This window comes from Lathamus discolor, chromosome 5 (genome assembly GCF_037157495.1).
Source record: "Lathamus discolor isolate bLatDis1 chromosome 5, bLatDis1.hap1, whole genome shotgun sequence".
In the NCBI taxonomy this organism is placed as follows: domain Eukaryota; kingdom Metazoa; phylum Chordata; class Aves; order Psittaciformes; family Psittacidae; genus Lathamus; species Lathamus discolor.
Window position 1 is genome coordinate 35,741,480 of NC_088888.1, and position 18,423 is coordinate 35,759,902.

Genomic DNA, 18,423 nt, shown 5'->3' on the forward strand with positions numbered 1-18,423 from the left:
GGTGTTCCCAAGGGGAGGGCACCTATGATTGCACATCCTTGCCTGCCTCAAAGTTACAAACTTGACTGGTAACTTAAAAGGAGGTGTCAAAATTTGTATATTCTTTAGCCAAAACTTAATACTTAGCTGAAGAAGGGCTTACAGATCTAATCATCTTCTTGCACTCTATTTTATCACTGGCCCAGAGCTCTCTGAAGTACCAGTTTCTTCTGTCTGATATAGTATGCAACATGATATTTAATGGGCCTCACTGTTTTCTCTCTTGCTCCCTTAGTGGATTGTATTTTTATGCTAAGTATACACTGAACTGGTAACTACACGCATCTTACCCTTGATTCACCCTGATTTATATTGTTCTTGGCTAGAAGAGGTAAGAATGAACAACCCCCAATGAGAAGTCTGACCGTCTTCCTCCAGGGAAATTGCAGCTGTACAGAGACCACATATCATCTTTGGAAAAATAAAAATCTGTAAGGCAGTTTCTCCTTACTGGCATAATATGGTGCAAGTCAGACCACTTTCAGTAGGACAGATAAGTCACACCCCCTCCTTTGATGAAACAGAAGAATTGCAATTGCATCCCAATAAAGTCACAATTAAAGGAATGGAAATTTATTTTCATCCAGTGTGAATCTGAAAACACACAAAGATTAGATTCAGCAAGCCTGGAAAGCTACACAGGAGCACTCAACAAACGGATTTTGCAGCAATGCTTCCAGGGGTTTCTGCTTCTAGCCAGGACACGAAATACCAAAGAACAGTCACACTTCAGTCCAGAACTGGATATGCATGCAAGAATAACAGACATGGAGAGAGAATGTCAGATACAAAACCCAGGACTTTTGCAAGCTCTGTCCAACCTAAAGAAAAGCTTGGGTTTCCCTACAGCTCAAGTTCAGTTGAAACCTTTATGTAATTCAGTAGGAAAAACTAGAGTGGAAATCAACATTTAATCCAGCTGTAATATTCTCTTTACTTCAAATACCTATATAATGTTGGTTACTAATAGCTGATGAGTGATAGCTTTGAAGGTGAGAGGCAAACAGTACAATGACAAACCCAGTGCCCTGACAGGAGGCAGCAGGACACAGCTAATAGAAACTGAAAAGACAGTGGTAGTAGCAGAACCTGGAAGAAACCAGTGAGGTGAGGGGAAGACAGCAAGGAGGATACAGGAGTGGCACCAAGGCCTACCTTAAAAGAAAGGTTTCAAATGACCACTGCAGAGAGCTATCATTACAACTCCTTTATACTTCATGTTTGCTAGCATATCTGCATGATGCTCATGTGCACGCAAAGACTTGCAGACTGATTTTTCCCAAAGCCACTGCAAAAAAATACATGTAATTTTTTGTATTCTTAGCATACAGAGACATCATATGGAAAGTACAGACATTTCCTCACACATCATCTACTGGCACCAGTTGCACTGACTTTAGCAAAGTTACTTTTGCACAGATGTAAATCAGGAGTAAGTCTAATGTGTTCAAGGAAATACTCTGCACAGCTGGGACAGTTTAGACAGATGAAATAGATGTTTGTAACACCATGTGATTAAAGAAAAACCCAAACCACAGAGTTTAGATCTGAATCCAAATCCTCCTCATGCTTGGTATGTTTTAGATCCCAGATTTTGATTCAGACCCTTGTCTATATAAATTGTAGCAATTCACAATTTGCTGTGATTTTAACTAATATATCATGTGAATAGATCAGCACCTACTTTGGATTTTACAGGCTTTGTGGTAACTGGTAAATTAAGTTGTAGAACATGAACAGTAATGAGTGCTGGTCTAGAACAAAAGAGAAACATGGAAAATAAACATGCCAAGAGCCAACTTGATGTTCCACTGAAATGATGATTTCCATTGTTCAGGACTCATATGTGAGCACTAATTTGCTATATCATCAAATAAGTGATAATTAGAGCAACTCACTCCAGAGTTAAACAGTAGGGACACCTATGAGAGAACCCAACAGTTTCCAGCATGAAAAAATTGATATGGCTCTGAAACCAATTAGAACTCTATTTCTATTAAGGTCATCCATCAACCTCAGCTGTTTTCTTGCTCAAATATTTGTGGGAGGGATTGAACTCTGTTAATGTTAACAGCAACAATCTCGTTTCCTTCCATAGGACAAGCCATTGATCACTTACACATTAGAAAGCAGAACTTACCTATTCTGAAAACATTTGAAATGTACGCAAATTTTACAGAGATTATTAACCAAGCAAAATACCTTTCTTATTCAAGGGGTCTGTTTTAACTGCCAGCAAAGGCAAAGTTCCAATAACTTCAAGCTGAAGTTAGAAAAATCTAAAGCATAAATAAGATTCAGTTTTTTAGAGAGAAAGGCAGTTTATCAGATGGACTTACACACTCATCATTATGAATGAGAACAGCATTGACCCATCTATGAATATATATATACTTAATATTTCCTTCCCTAATAGCCAAATGTTTTTCCAAATTTGAAAGTATGCATTTTTAAAATGTATAGACTGAAATGGGTTGTATAAGATAGAATTAACCCAGTAATAAAATGAACCCATCTTCCCACTCTGGAGAATCAGCATCCAAACCAAAATATGTCAACTATGCAGTTAGTTGTGGGAAAGAGGTTTCTTTCCTAGAGTCTAGGCCGGGAATCCCAAGTTTGAGAAAGTGCTTTCAAATTAAGTTAAAGGTCTGCTGACTCCAGCCACAGATGTTTTCTCTCAGAGGTGGCACATGCAGCCAACTAAGTTGACAATTCAGAAATATTGAGAATATGCAGAATAAGCCTTCATTTCCCTTTTCACTCTGAGCTATGACAATCCAGTCACTTGAAGAATTTTCATATTACTGTAGTCAGCTTCAGATCCTCTTCTTCAGCAAGCAGTACTGAAGAACAAAACTGCAAAACTGAAGCTTTATGCTGGATGTTAGTACTTGCAGTTACTAGACGCCAGTCTTTTTATCAACATAACTTTTCACAAATAATCAGTATTCCATCTTTTCCCAATGTAAGAATATCCTGCCTATTTGTTCCTACCCAGTTGTTTACACCATCTCCATAGATTTCCCTGGAGTAGCATAATAAGCAAGTGTCTAGGGATGAGACAGCTTCATCCAAAGAAGATCACAGATCCCTAACATCATGAAAGTCAGAAAACCTCACAAAGACATGAACTGGTTTTGTCAGCCTCAGCTAGACAATCTTCTACGGCAAAACTATGTATTTAAATCAAAACCAAGTAGTGCTGTGGTCCTTACTGTCATCTGAGCACTAAATGTGAGTAGGGTGAACAGAAATATGTTTTCTGGAGTCTCCATATCAACAGTGACACCATTCATTAGAAGAAAACTACCAGAGCTGTACTTGCTTGCAAACATCCATAAATTAACTCCAGTGCCTGAGTGATCCACACTGCAACACCTGTCACAACCATACGGTTTTGTTTGTTTTTATAGCAGCAAACTCAAGAAGACTTTTGGTGTTTTTAAGCAGGGTATTTGGATACATCAGCCTGTTCATGTGTGTATCTGCACACTTATCTACCTTTTTAGAATTAGCTTACATGTGAAATAAGAATGTTGGGGTTTGGTTGGCTGTTTTGGGGGGTTGTTTTGATTTTGGGGTGTTTGGGGTTTTTTTTGGTTTGGGTTTTTGTTTAATACAAGCCATATGCCCATATTGGAGATTGTACCTAAATCAAGGTCACATTACCAAGCAAGTACATGAGAAACTGGCTTTACAACTGTGATTCTTGTATTAAATACAGGAAGAACATAGAAAGTCAGGTTTATAGAAAAAAAAAAAAAAGCAGATTATTTCAGTGACTTAGGTACACTGTTGTTCAGCTCCAGTAAAGAAAAAATTGTTTACTATTGGAGCCTAGGAGAGGTATTGGTTTACATTCAACAAATTCAATTATCAGGATCTTTCTCCAAACGTGTAGTTAGAAAGGAGGGAACAACTTTGTTTCCATTAAGCAGGAGTGGGAAAATTCACCTACATTTGATTCCCAGCTGCAAGTAACACTTTGAGCTTGATTAAACACTTGAAGTCAATACCAAAATAAGTGGGAAAATGTCAACTGTTTCCAAGAAAACCAGGCGACCCTTTGTCAGCCCAGCTGTATCTTAAGAGAAAACACACAGATAAAATACAGGCTTCTGGAAGTAGTTGATTTTGAGTTTTCTGACCTCTGGCTGCTTAGAATTTTCTTTCTACTTTCAAGGGTGATAAGCATTCATTCTGAAAAGCCAAGCCTGTCTGCAATGATTCTTCACTCTGGCATAGACAGGAGACTCTTAACTGCATTTGAGAGAATAAAGATAGTGATGAACTCACACCATAGCAGTAACTGGCTGCAGAAAAATTTCTATTGTTTTTTATTGTGGCTCAGAGGATCAGGGAATTGGAGTCCCAGCTATGTCTGTAACCGGTGAGTTACAGTGCTCCATCTGCAAAAAACAGAACTGTAAACTGGAATAATCAGTTTGTGCTGCTCTGCTTGAAGACTTTTATACATCACACAGCTGCCTGCTAGACTCAGAAGACCCTTGTCTAGCTAAAGATGGATGATTGTTTTGGCTGTTTATCATTAGACAAAATAACTTGTCCAAGTGAAAGGATTTAATACACTCAGAAAGTATTTTCCCAAATAACTCATTAATTTCAAGTTTTGTTTTAGTTCTGGGTTTTGGTCTCTATGAAGCCATTGTAAGCTACACTGGCATATGCTTTTTCTAGTAAGTTACATAATTCAGATCAGCAGTACTTAAAATACTCAGGCCCAGAGCATTATTTACCTCTAGCAGGCTGACAATCTTCCCCACACTGTACTATTGTTGCAATGGAAATCTTACCACCTACCAGTTACAGCAAGAGATGGGGCTTCTGTTTTAAACTCATTTGAATTCCTAAAGTGGAAGTCATTAGCTAGGTTGATCTTTATGTTCATGGGACACATTAATTGGGGTAAACAGAAGATAAATAAGCATCCTTTTTCAGCACCTGGTAACTCAAGGATCAAATTGTTTTAATTAGCAGTTTGAGGTTTACAAGTGAGATCAATGTCCAAGGGGCTTTGGCCCAACCAATGGCTGTACATTATATTTAATAGGGATAAGTGTTAGCAACACACACTGCAGCTACAGAAAACCAGACCTGAACAAAATGATAATTATACATCATTTTACTTAGATATTAAACCTTCACTGAGCTGTAGATTCAGCACAGAAGGGCATCCCCATCTACATTTGGTTGCTCTTCTAATAACTCATAATAAAATCTTATTTTTCTTTATTTTGCAATTTGTTTTTTCTAAGAGCCAAGCATCACCTGGGATTTTTATGACCTATAAACCTACTCAGGGAAGCTGTAAATTACTTAAACTGCATTGCAGCATTTCAGCTGGTGTGTTTTAGTGCAGTAATAGAATTTGTGTTGAAAATGCTCAGTTTCAGGAATTTTCCTAGCAGCTTAAGAGACTAAGGAACAATTTACTCTTTTATCCTGTGCTTTATCCTTTTTAGATTCTACTAGTAGAAAAGCTCTCTGGTCACAATCATAGCGTTTTTCTGAACTAGAAAACTCAATCCAGTTTAAAGGATTCAGTAAAGTGCTGCTAACAATAGTGCTTTTCTTCTCAAATAGGTTAAGATATTCATGCTTTCAGAAGAAAGTTGGATGTAGATCTCCTCTATTATTAACAGACAAGAAAACTGAAGATGACAAACTTTTGCAAGGACCCATTTGTAACACAACCTCAGCAGGATTTGTTTTCCCAATCCTAAAATGAACAGACTAGAAAGTATTATCTGTCTTTTCCTTTCAGGAAAGGTGCATGCTTCATACACAGACACCTTAGAATATTGTAAATTTTTTCCTGTGGTGAAAGTCCCTAATCAATATAGGACCTTCTAGGTTGTTTTAATTCAGTTTCATTCTGCTAGCAGAACTTGACTACTAACTGAATAACATGGGCACATCAAGAATCACTGAGGAACGGTACCTACCATCACTAAACATAGCAGCATCTCACAAAAGATCTCACAGAAGAAAGAGCAGATGTCACTAAGCCATCACTGTGATCCTATCTCTAAATACTATAGGTCAAACTCTTCCAAGCTGCAGCTGTGAAACCACTTCCAGTTGAATAAATATTCACTGCTTTTAGAGGGAATAATTTTCCTCATGTTATCTAACGTACACATAGAACAGCTTTTATCATAACAATGAAATGAAAGGTAGAAGTCTTGAGGAGTGTAGGGGTCCCATCATTCAGCAAAATTTCTCAGAGCTCTCTTCGGGGAGATGTGCTGCAAATTCACTGATACAGGACCCCACAGCATTCAACAAGGACTATATAACTTAAATGCACAGCAGTAGCTTCAGCTAAGGATATTGGCACTGTACCCACAGCAATTGTGGGTAAACTCACAGAAACATACACAGGGGATATAATAGCTAGAGCTGTTACTCTTCCTTTTTCCATTGTTTCCATTATGTGGTTTAGGGAACATCTCTTCAACATTCTTCTCATGCTCCCCTTTCCACCATTCCCAGAAATGGGGGGTGACATTTAGTCCTCCAACTATGAAGTTGTGGAACAAATCCCACACAGCACTAGGGCAGAAAATTCCATCTTCTGAGAGCAATCACAAAGCTCTGAGCACATAATATAACTTAAGGTTACATTATGGCACGCAAGGTGACATCAAGACCATCCTAAAGTTCAGCTTCATGGTTTTTTCACCTCACCACAAGATTTTCCTGGTGGTTGCTCAAATTGTGACAAAATTACCTACCTACCAAACCCTTTCCACCATCCCATTGTTCACCCTGAGGAAGGACTACATGGGCAGCAGAGCTTTAGCCTCAAACTATTTAAACCAAAAAGGTAAGGCTGAAGAATTTCAACCTCCTCTGGACAAAGAGGTGGAGAAATTCTGTTGTTTCTCCCAGGTAGCCACAGGCTTTTGCTGCCCCTAGGCCAAAACAGCTTCACACTGGAGAAAGCTTTACCTCGCACTTATACACAGAGATCTTTGTCCTGAAGACATTAGATGTGAAAGGACAAGGCATGGAGGTAGCTGCAATGGTTCTGCAGAGTGAGCTGCCCCCTTTCTAACACCTCGTTGCATGGCAGGCCTTCCCTCTAGGTAGCACAATCATAGAAGGGGTAAGGCTTTAGCCACATGCTCAAATAACTACTCAATGCTTGTGCAATAATACCAGCAAAGAAGGGTTACCAAAACATACATGCTCTTTGGACTAACGATCGCACCATAAAGAGCCTGAATGAAATTAGATGGCACCATGAGAAGAAAGGGTTTAATTCCCAGACAGGATATCAATCTATACTTTCAAGACTCTCACAGGATAGAGACATTAGGCTTTTCTGACCCCCTAAATTCCCTCCCTGTTGCCACCTTGAGCTGATGATCTAAACTGTTTCCTGTTTGTTAGTGCTGTACAACAGATCACAGACAGCAGCTACAGAAGGCATAAGAAGTATGGGAGGAACAGGAGACTACTCTTATTCCAAGCTGCAGTATCCAGGTTGCTTCCAGCTCTGAAGAGCAGAGGGACAGTGCATGCTCCTCTCCTTCCTATTAGGTAAAGGATTATTTTAGTCACCTGAGAAAAACCACCATCTTAAAATCAGCTTTCATTTAAGTATGATCTCTCTACTAGATTTTGTTTCAAGCCTGAACAGTTAGTGCAGCCCAGAACATATCAAATATTGCTTTGACTATTTAGGTAACAAGCAGTACCTACTGATACTGACAAAAATTAGCTATTCCGCTAGCAGGTAGAAGCTGTCAGTCACAGAGAAACAACCCATTGAAGGCCTACCTGAGAAATCCCAGGCTGTTCTGTCAGCAACAGTACTATGCAAAACAGCAGCTAAGAGACAATAACCTGCATGATGTTTAGGCAAACATGCATGGATATACTAGCCCTTTTCCTACACCATAGCTCTAGCAACATCCCACCCAGGCCCCTCCTAGGCTAATATATCAGTCTCTCTGGCACCACCAACATAGAAAGGTCAGGGAGGCAGCTGGTTTGTTGTACAGCTGCAGTAGATCTTCATGTAATGGAAGTGCTGTAATAGGGAAGTAGGTTTTATTCCACTCTTTCCCCGTTAAAGCCAAATCATCACTCCATTTGATATGCTACTTAATTCCATATCATCACTCCACTTGATATGTTACTCAAAAGCGTGTGTTGATAAAAAGGTATAGCTCTAGCTACGTTATGTTAAAAAAAAAAAAAGGCTACTGCAATGAAGTGACAAAATCTTCACTACTTAAAGTGAGTCTCTGTCCTGGGTTCAGCAGTAGCAGTCAGTTTTTCTCCTTCTTAATAGCTGGTTCAGCGCTGTGTTTTGACTTTCAGCCTGGGAACAGCGCTGATAACACCGATGGTTTTAGTTGCTGCTCAGTAATGTTTACTCTGACCAAGGACTTGTGAGTCTCATGCTCTGCCAGGGAGGAGGGGAGGCCAGGAGGAAGCAGAGACAGAACACCTGACCCAAACTAGCCAAAGAGGTATTCCATACCACAGCACGTCATGCCCAGGGAGGTAACTGGGAATTACCCGGAAGGGCATGGGCTCTCTTCTGGGGGTCGGACTCGTTTCGGCGGGTGGTATCGTATTCTCTTCCCTTGTTATTGTCTCTTATCATTATTATCATTGGTGGTAGCAGTAGTGATCTGTGTTATACCTTAGTTACTGGACTGTCCTTATCTCAACCCGTGGGAGTTACATTCTTTCGATTCTCCTCCCCATCCCCCCGGGGGGAGGGGGGGGGGGGGCAGGGAGGGAGGAAATAAAGGGGTGGGTAGTAGAAACTGTGTGGCTAACTGGGTTTAAACCACAACAGTCTCAGTGAAGGAACTGGATGGATCACTTAAGGTTAATACATTGATTATGAAGGCAGATAGGACTTAATGATTTCATCCTTGTCTCTAAATTGGAGAGACATCAATTTGATGGATGGACCACATGGTGGATAAAGAACTGGCTGGATGGTCGCATGCAGAGTTGTGATCAATGGCTCAATGTCCAGCTGCAGACCGGTAACGAGTGGTGTCCCTCAGGGATCGGTGTTGGGACCGGTCTTGTTCAACATCTTTGTCACTGACATGGACAGTGCAATTGAGTGCGCCCTCAGCAAGTTTGCTGATGACACCAAGCTGTGTGGTCCAGTTGATACGCTGGAGGGAAGGGATGCCATCCAGAGGGACCTCAACATGCTTATGAGCTGGGCTGATGCCAACCTTATGAAGTTTAACCATGCCAAGTGCAAGGTCCTACACCTGGGTCGGAGCAATACCAGGCACAGCTACAGGTTGGGCAAAGAAAAGGGTCAGAGCAGCCCTGCGGAGAAGGACTTGGGAGTGCTGGTCGATGAGAAAATGAACATGAGCCGGCTTCAGTGTGCGCTCGCAGCCCAGAAAGCCAACCGTATCCTGGGCTGCATCAAAAGGAGTGTGACCAGCAGGTCAAAGGAGGTGATCCTGCCCCTCTACTCTGCTCTTGTGAGACCTCACCTGGAGTATTGTGTGCAGTTCTGGTGTCCTCAACATAAAAAGGACATGGAACTGTTGGAACAAGTCCAGAGGAGGGCGACGAGGATGATCAGGGGCCTGGAGCACCTCCTGTATGAAGACAGGCTGAGGAAGTTGGGGCTGTTCAGCCTGGAGAAGAGAAGGCTGTGGGGAGACCTCATAGCAGCCTTCCAGTACCTGAAGGGGGCCTATAAGGATCGTGGTGAGGGACTCTTCATTAGGGACTGTAGTGATAGGACAAGGGTAATGGGTTGAAACTTAAACAGGGGAAGTTTAGATTGGATATAAGGAGGAAGTTTTTTACTGTGAGGGTGGTGAGGCACTGGAATGGGTTGCCCAAGGAAGTTGTGAGTGCTCCATCCCTGGCAGTGTTCAAGGCCAGGCTGGACAGAGCCTTGGGTGACATGGTTTAGTGGGAGATGTCCCTGCCCAGGGCAGGGGGGTTGGAACTAGATGATCTTAAGGTCCTTTCCAACCCTAACTATTCTATTCTATTATTCTCTGTGATTTTGCCGCCACATATACTCTTGCCAAATAGCTCCTGTATTAAACTTTTAATCATTTCATGAGCAAATGCATGTCCCCAAGAAAGGCATTAAAAGAGGTCAAACAAGCCTTCTGCCTCAAAAAATCAGCTAGAAATGGAAATTTCAGAGACAATTGTAAGATTTCTTCCTATTATTTTAATCATTCAAGGTGGTTGAAGAGATTATGATTGGAAAATCTACAAATCCTGAAACTGTTTTCTTTAGTGTCCACACTTACTGCCAGATATGACAGTAACATAAATTACTTTGCAAATGCTTTCAGTGTAAATGCTTTTCCAGAAAAAATCCTGGTATGATGAAGAAAGAATGCAAAGCTAGAAGCATCATTTCTGTTAGAGCAAGAGTTTTCTTTTTGTCTCAGAAAACCTGATGTTGGCAAGCACCTTTAGCTTCATAACTGCAAAAACAAGGCATGAAATTTGATCTTTTGTCAACATGAGATCAGTTTTTGTGGGCCCATAGCTATTTCTGACCAGACTTTGCAAGATAATAGAAACTGATTTCATTAAGGCATTTCTGGGCTGGACATTTGAAGGCAAGTCATGTCTGTTAGTTACCTACAACTTGTTGATTCAGTTTAATCTGAAGTTTGAAAACAGTGAAAAATATATCCGACCCTTCACTACCTGGTGGAGAGCTATACTGACACATTAGTGTTGACTCAGTGTTGCTTGGCTCTGAAAGCCATAGTACCCCGTGCACTGTGCCATGGTAACACACAAAGCTATGAGGTTTCCTACAACACAATACTTAGCTATGCACTGGAGAAAGTTACAAAGCACCTGTCCTGCTTCCTTCACCTGTACACATGTACACAGGCATGCAGACAGACAGACGTGGACATATCCCCTCTGCAGCTTCTGGCCCTGGCAGCCTACCCATGCTTTCACAAGGTTTCCTTGCACTTCTTGGTTTTATATGGTGTGGAAAGCAGGTAAAGCAATGCGGAAAGCAATTTATTCATTTCCTGTTATAGCTTGTTCCAGCTCACACCCAAGGAGTTTGTGGATGGGAGAACTTTATCTGCATACTAGCTATCATGTCAGATATATTAACATGAGTGGTCAACGATCTACTAACTGCTGTCTTGCAAAACATATTCAGTAATGTGAGAACCTACAAAGACTGGTGCTCCCTAGACATAATGGGTGATGAGCTTTCAGGCCATGGGGGACACATTGCTTCCACAGTCCATCTGAGACAATCCTCTATACAGATGGTTGCCCTTTTCTAGCTTTGCCCAGATTCTCCCTTCAGACTGGTCTCTGTTTGCGTGACTTAGCGGATGATGAGATCCTTAGGTTCAGTATTATTCTAGCTTGTTTGTAATTCTTCTCCAAGGGAAAAGTCTTCACTCATGAATAACAAAGCAGCTTCAACATAACATAAGTGATCAAGTCAGAGGTTCATTTTCTCCATGGCCTGCGTATTTAATAACAATTTAAAACTATAAAATCTGTATTATGCAAAGTACAATGAATGCTACACATCAGATGAAATGCAGAGGTGGTTTACTGTCATTCTTATGCTGCCACCAGCCAACACTTTCTGTCCTGCAAAACTGCTGGAAGCAGTTTGGCTTTTGCTTCCCTTAAGCTGATTTTTGCCACCTTTTCCAGATCAAAAATCTGGTTGCTACAATTCTTCATTGGAAGAATTACTTTGTAGATTATACAGCTATTTTTTAGGGTGCATTCTGGATTGTAGGGTTTAAACATGATGCTGGATCTCCATGTACAGGTCATGACAGCGTGCTTTTCATAAAGGTCTGGCTGTCTGGTCTCAGGGTCAATGGGGAGGTAGCACAGCTGTGGGCAGCCTCTTTGCCCTGGTGTCCCCGCAGAGGAGTTCCCAGGCAATGCTGGAGAAGGGACAACCCACCTGGGTCTTCCCCCACCTGTGGGATCTGCTTCTCAGCTATGTTTTTGCTGCTTGGCCTTGTGAGATCCAGTGCTCCCACCACAATGCAACTTCACTATGGCTCTGCTCTCCCAGGCCCAGGGTATAGCCTATGGGTGACTTCCCACCTTGACACCAGCCTATACCCAGGGAGATGCATACTGCCCAGAGCTGGGGCTGCCCAAGGCCGCCACCGGTACCCTGCTCCTGACTGTGGGGTGGGATGGGCTCTGGCTGCCCATGGGGAGCCCCTGCTGCTCCCACTCCCAGTGCCTGATGCTGTAACGTAGAATGCTTGCCTTTCACATTACATTTTTTACCATATTAAGATGTTTTGGCAGTCATAGTGGTTCAAGTAGAAGGGAATTGGTCCCCTGAGAGGGATGTGTAATGATTTGCTTTGGACTGAGGAAGGCAAAATCATTTTTAATTGAATAATATGAGAAAAAGGTCTTACATATGCTAATTTGTTGGATTCAAATGTATTTAAACTGGGTTACAGGGGTGTTTTGACGTTGGGTAATCAGGGTAATTAGACAGTACGGTTGCAAGTTTGGGCTATTACGACACTAAAGATTTTGATATGGGTAAGGTCATTGTGACACTAAGATCATGCAAGTGTTATAAATATAAGGCAATTGTGGCTTACCCAGTGAAACAAGCAACCTGAAAAGTAATTTTCTACATAATACCAAAGACATCTTTTAAAAATACATAAATGAAATAACTTGGGATTTTTCAAAGGTATGTTTGAAGAATGGATCTTTGGAGGCATCTCCCAAATCACACCTTTGAACTTCTACAAATGATGTTGTCTGCTATGCATAAAAGACTGTGAGTATGAAACAGATAAAAAAACCTGTGAGGCTGGGCTTTATTTTTTATTATTTAATTAGATTTTGTCTTTGATTATAGTTATAGAAGGATACTGATTAATTCCCCTATTTCTGCAGGGATAAATGTGAAGCTCTCTGTGAATGTTTTAATAAGCCTGGTCACAAAGTTAGCAAAAGTAACAATCAACAACTTGGTCTGTCTTATCTCAGTCTCTTTTAATGCTAAACAATGATTCAAAATTCAACTGTCAAGTTTACCCGTACATCAGATATACATCTGTGATTTTCCTGTACTGACACAACAATCAGACAGTATTTATTATTCAAATGTTTAACTTGTGCAGTATTTATTATGCCTTCAAAAGTTTCATAAATACAGCCTGGTTTTATAGGCTACTTCAAGGCTGAAAAGCATTAAGTAAAATACGCAGAATATTTGGATATTTGTGCCACTCTGTATTGAAGCTATGGGTTTATGCACAGAGGGCTTGGTAGACTTATTTTTAAATAAGCCACATCTTTGATATATGCCAAATCTTTTATCAGAAATGTATATTCTCCTATTAAAATCAAGAGAGGAACTCTGAAAAGGAGAAAATGCAATTGCAAAAAAAAAAAAAAAGCAACTGAATACTTCTATATTGTCTTCAATGTTGAAATAAGATGGTGTGATTGCTAACAAAAAACTAAGTCACAGAAGTTTGCAAATTCTGCAGAATGCCTTTCAGATTAGAAAAGATTTCCAGAAGTGGACTCAGCTCACGAAACTTAAAACTGTATTAGCTCCTGTTTATCTGATATATTGTTACTGATACACCACAAAACTATATACATAACTATAGTAACCTATAGTTGCATACACGTTACATTACACATTAAATACTACCACTGCTTGAAGTTCCTTCCAATTAAAAACCTACCTAAAAAATTCTAGACTTCCTGCACTTTTTTCATCCATCTAGTCTTTCAGGGAACAAAACTCCTTTGCATTACTACACATTTCTAGAGTAATGTATAATGGCTACTCTTCCATCTCTTTAAGAACATCAGCACTATAAAACCAGTATTTCAGTAAAATACATAAAGTTTAGAGAAGGCATTCAAACAGAAGAGCTATTTGTTCAAAAATGCTCTGTTTAAAAATGCAACATCTCACAAACTGCATTAAAAAAAAAAAACTTGTTAAATATTTGCTTAAATTTCTCCATCCCTCCCCTCTTTATGCTAAAATCATTTTTAATCACTTGTAGCTTTGCTTACATAATTCTTATCACAAAAGAAAACATTTAGCCATTCAGCTAATCAGATTGGCCAGCAGAGGTTTAACCCGTTTTGTTTCTGATAACAATTCTTTTTAAATCTCAGATAACCAAAAGCCATCTGTCCACAAAGAGAAGGAAATCAGTTAAAAAGAAAAAGCCAAAGGACTCAGTACATGCATGTAAATGTCTTAGGCAAGAGGGAAGTATTTTCTCTAGACTGCCTGGACCTAGATGGCTACCTAGATGGCTATATAGAATCATAGAATAGTTAGGGCTGGAAAGGACCTTAAGATCATCTAGTTCCAACCCCCCTGCCATGGGCAGGGACACCTCACACTAAACCATCTCACCCAAGGCTTGTCCAGTCTGGCCTTGAACACTGCCAGGGATGGAGCATTCACAACTTCCCTGGGCAACCCATTCCAGTGCCTCACAAGCCGGCAGCGTGCGCTCACAGACCAGAAAGCCAACTGTATCCTGGGCTGGATCAAAAGGAGTGTGACCAGCAGGTCGAAGGAGGTGATCCTGCCCCTCTACTCTGCTCTCATGAGACCTCATTTGGAGTATTGTGTGCAGTTCTGGTGTCCTCAACAAAAAAAGGATGTGGAACTGTTGGAGCAAGTCCAGAGGAGGGCCGCGAGGATGATCAGGGGACTGGAGCACCTCCTGTATGAAGACAGGCTGAGAAAGTTGGGGCTGTTCAGCCTGGAAAAGAGAAGGCTGCGTGGAGACCTCATAGCAGCCTTCCAGTACCTGAAGGGGGCCTATAAGGATGGTGGGGAGGGACTCTTCATCAGGGACTGTAGTGATAAGACAATGGGTAACGGATTAAAACTTAAACAAGGGAGGTTTAGATTGGATATAAGGAAGAAATTATTTACTGTTAGGGTGGTGATATCGATTAAATCTTTCTTCTCTTGTGCTTTCCTTTTTTGATCCTTCAAATATATATGCACCTATATCTGGATATATGCGACCCTTCTCTCCCTAATTTTTCAGCCCACCTTATAATTGTCATCTTTTCTGGCCTTTGACAAATCTCTTTGAGTAGGTGAGGGAGCCATCCTTTTCATTAGCTCAGTTTTCACAGGCTCCTGAAGAACTAAGCTTTAGAGATTATAGTAAACAACTGGGCAGCTGTACTGTGCATCAGGTGTGAGCTTGTCCTTAGACTCAGCCATCTATTGGAAACTCAAAAGTGATTCATTAGTCACCTAGGAATAAAACAGAAATACTTGTCCAATTTTTTTGAACCAATTTTGCCCAGTTTTTGTGTCTTCTCTGGTTCTGAGAGACATTGTAGGTACACTGTCACCAAGTTAACCATTACCAGAGCTTGATGACTAGGTCCCAATATATGCTTTATAAGAGGAAGTGGTCACCATACAAACTCCAAAATTACTTACTATGTACAGTAGAACTGTACTTCTCCACTGGACAGATCTGCCACCCTCTGCAGAGTAAGGGAAGCATCCATAATGAAACTGAGTGCTGCTGATAAATTATCCCTAGGGTAAAAATGTAATCGGTAAGTATTTTATGAGGTGATGAGCAGAAGAAGGATAACATCTGGATTCACAGTCCATCAGACTAAATCTGCCAAGTGTTCGATTCAAGTTACAGTGTATTTGAACAACACCATGACAGTTAAATGGATTCCCATGGCACACATCCTAATGTAATTTGGAAAATGAAATAGCAATAGTGCAATGGGTTTCACCTTTGACATGAAAAGCGTGATGAATAAAAAACTCTATCTGAGAGACATCATATAGTCAACAGCTGTTTGAGAAAGCAAAGCAGTGAGCAGCAGAGATTTCTGGGGTAGAAAAAGCTTAAAACCTTGATCAATGTGCTGCAAAAACAATGCAAGTGATCTGTACACTGAAAGCCCAACCCTTCATTTCCTAGCACCATTCACAGCTTCAAGTTAATGGACATGAGGGAATACTGGCCACATTAACTGAAATAACAGCATTAGCCAATTTCATGCATCATACGCTTACTAAAAAGGAGGCTGGCTGTTGAAAATAAAACCCTTACATTGCATGCTTTCATATGTAATCTGCAGGAGTTTTAACACAACCTGCAAACACTTCTGGACAACAAGGCAGATTCTCAGCTAAGGCAGCAGCAAGTAAGCAGCAGGAGCCTCACCTTATGTATTGCAATCAAGCTCAGGCAGGATTCCAAGCCATAGGGGGACAGCAGGACTGATGGGAGAGGTGTGAGCTTGGAAGACAAAGTGCATTGTGAAACCAATACACACTGTATGGGTTTTCCTATATAATGTGGTCAGAATGAATAACAGGTATCTCACTACTCCCAGTTCCATGAGCTTTTCTTAATGATTGTGTTTACGAACAATACACATACATGGCTTTAGCTCTAATTTAACAGAGTTGTATGTGGAGATAACAGCTGTAACATGAAAACTTAGAGATTGCCTTATAGCTTGCTTGTAGGACATGAAGTTTGTAAAAATGTGTCCATTTTATTTACAGCCCACTTTATTTTGGAACAAGGACGACACTTCAGGAAAAAGAAAAACAAAACTAAAACCAAAAAATGCTGAGATTCGAGTTTTTTTTTCCCCACACTTTTGCATTGAGTACAGCTCCCCATTCTGTTGACCTTGATTACTGTCTCTTCCAGGTTGTGCTCGCTTCTATTTTCACCTGACCCAGTGCCTCCACCACATTCAGGTATTATCTTTCAGCCAAACTTTGGCTCCCAGAACTGTCTCTGGAGCTTTCCTGCAGCATGTCATTGAAAAATTGCTGTGTCTTGGAAGAGATTTTCTCCTTGCTGCCATGATCAAAACCATGATTTTCACCAAAGAAAACTGAACCAACAGTCTTGTAATAATGGTTTTGGTGGATGTGGGATTTAGCTCCAACTTATCAACCTCCTGTCAAGAGAGTGAGCTGTATTTGCCCTGCAGTGAAAGGCAGACAGGATTTTATCAAGTTTTATTTCACAGATTAGTGGCTATTTCAGTGGAACTTTAAGTTCTGTAGCCACATGCATTTGTCAACAATATATAAGAAACACAAACGTGATGACAAGGTTGATTCAAGAAAGTAAGTTGCCATCATACAAACCCTCTGGCACACATGTACAGCTACACCTGCAGCAGCTCTATCCATGACACACAGGACATGATAAAAGAGCTCCAAACTTACTTATGTTGAGTGCTTGTCTCAGACATTTCTACTCTCCAAATCACATGAGGTATACAAAAGCAAACTGATATTCCAGAGGGCCAGGACAGAAGCTGGAGCTTTATCAGAAAGGTCTGCATCATGGTAAGTCAGAATCATTTCTGATCTCTAAAAACAGCATACAAAGGGGCAAACTGTCTCACTTCCCCTCACCCACGCTGTTCCACTATTTGAGCTGCCTTGCAGACACCTGGCACACATCCCACCTCTTTTTAAACAATGCAGGACACAGAATGTGTGCACATGACATATGCAGCCCTCAGGCCCTTTTACAGTCACAAAGAACAGATACAAAATTAAGTAATCAGCTCCACTTGTACTTTGTTAACAACATCTGAATGTCACTTCTCTAAACAGTAGTGCTCTAGCAAAACCAGAAACATTAAGAAAATAATCACAGAGTTTCAAAAGGTGTTGACCTGCATTCAAACAAGAAACACCAGGTATGAGAAATAGAAAGCATCTATCTCTGCCTCTCCCAGACACACGTGCACACCTGCTTTGCTGTTGTTGACAGCAGATAGCTGCGGGGCTCTTCCTGAGGGACATCCTGCATACCACAAAATAGCTGTAGAATATGAACTTTGACCCCCTGCAGCTTTGATAGATTTGTCATTTCTCTCAGGCTTGTCCATCCATCATGCACACTCTTTCTAATGTTTAACTCATTTATATGAAGATCCCTCCAGGGAATTTCACTGCACCTCTGACACTGCTTTAACTGCAGTCAGGTGGAAACAGTGAGTTTTTACATTGGACTAGTCCTAGTTGTAACCACCTAATTTCATTGAACACTTCTGGGTGCTCCTTACTTGTATGAAATGAGTGTGATTTCCTGACATGGTTGTAAAATGAATCTCATTTTGGTGTCTCCTCACACCCAGGGGTGCAGAGAAGACTCAGGATAGCAGGTTTTTAAGAAATTATTTGGTTTTGTGTGAAGGAGAGAAACTGTGTAACTTTTTGATTGCTTCTGTCATAATAAGCAATTCCAGCAGTAAAAGCTCTCTCTATTCATTTAGGATGATGGTCAAGAGAGCTACTAAAATAAAACAGTCTCCTGAGGCAGTTCCTGAAGTGGA

The 18,423-nt window shown here is 40.7% G+C and overlaps 1 protein-coding gene and 1 long non-coding RNA gene across 4 annotated transcripts in view; both read right to left on the reverse strand.

The window, feature by feature from the left end:
* The window catches only part of SMOC2 (SPARC related modular calcium binding 2), a 145,926-nt gene that overhangs the window by 115,537 nt on the left and 11,966 nt on the right, over positions 1-18,423 (reverse strand). The gene's annotated exons all lie outside the window — the stretch shown is intronic.
* On the reverse strand, positions 597-7,969 carry LOC136015048 (uncharacterized). The gene is made up of 4 exons (XR_010613053.1): positions 7,852-7,969; positions 6,009-7,604; positions 1,195-1,327; positions 597-779 (listed from the first exon to the last, which is right to left on the reverse strand). It is a non-coding gene; the product is annotated as an uncharacterized LOC136015048 (long non-coding RNA).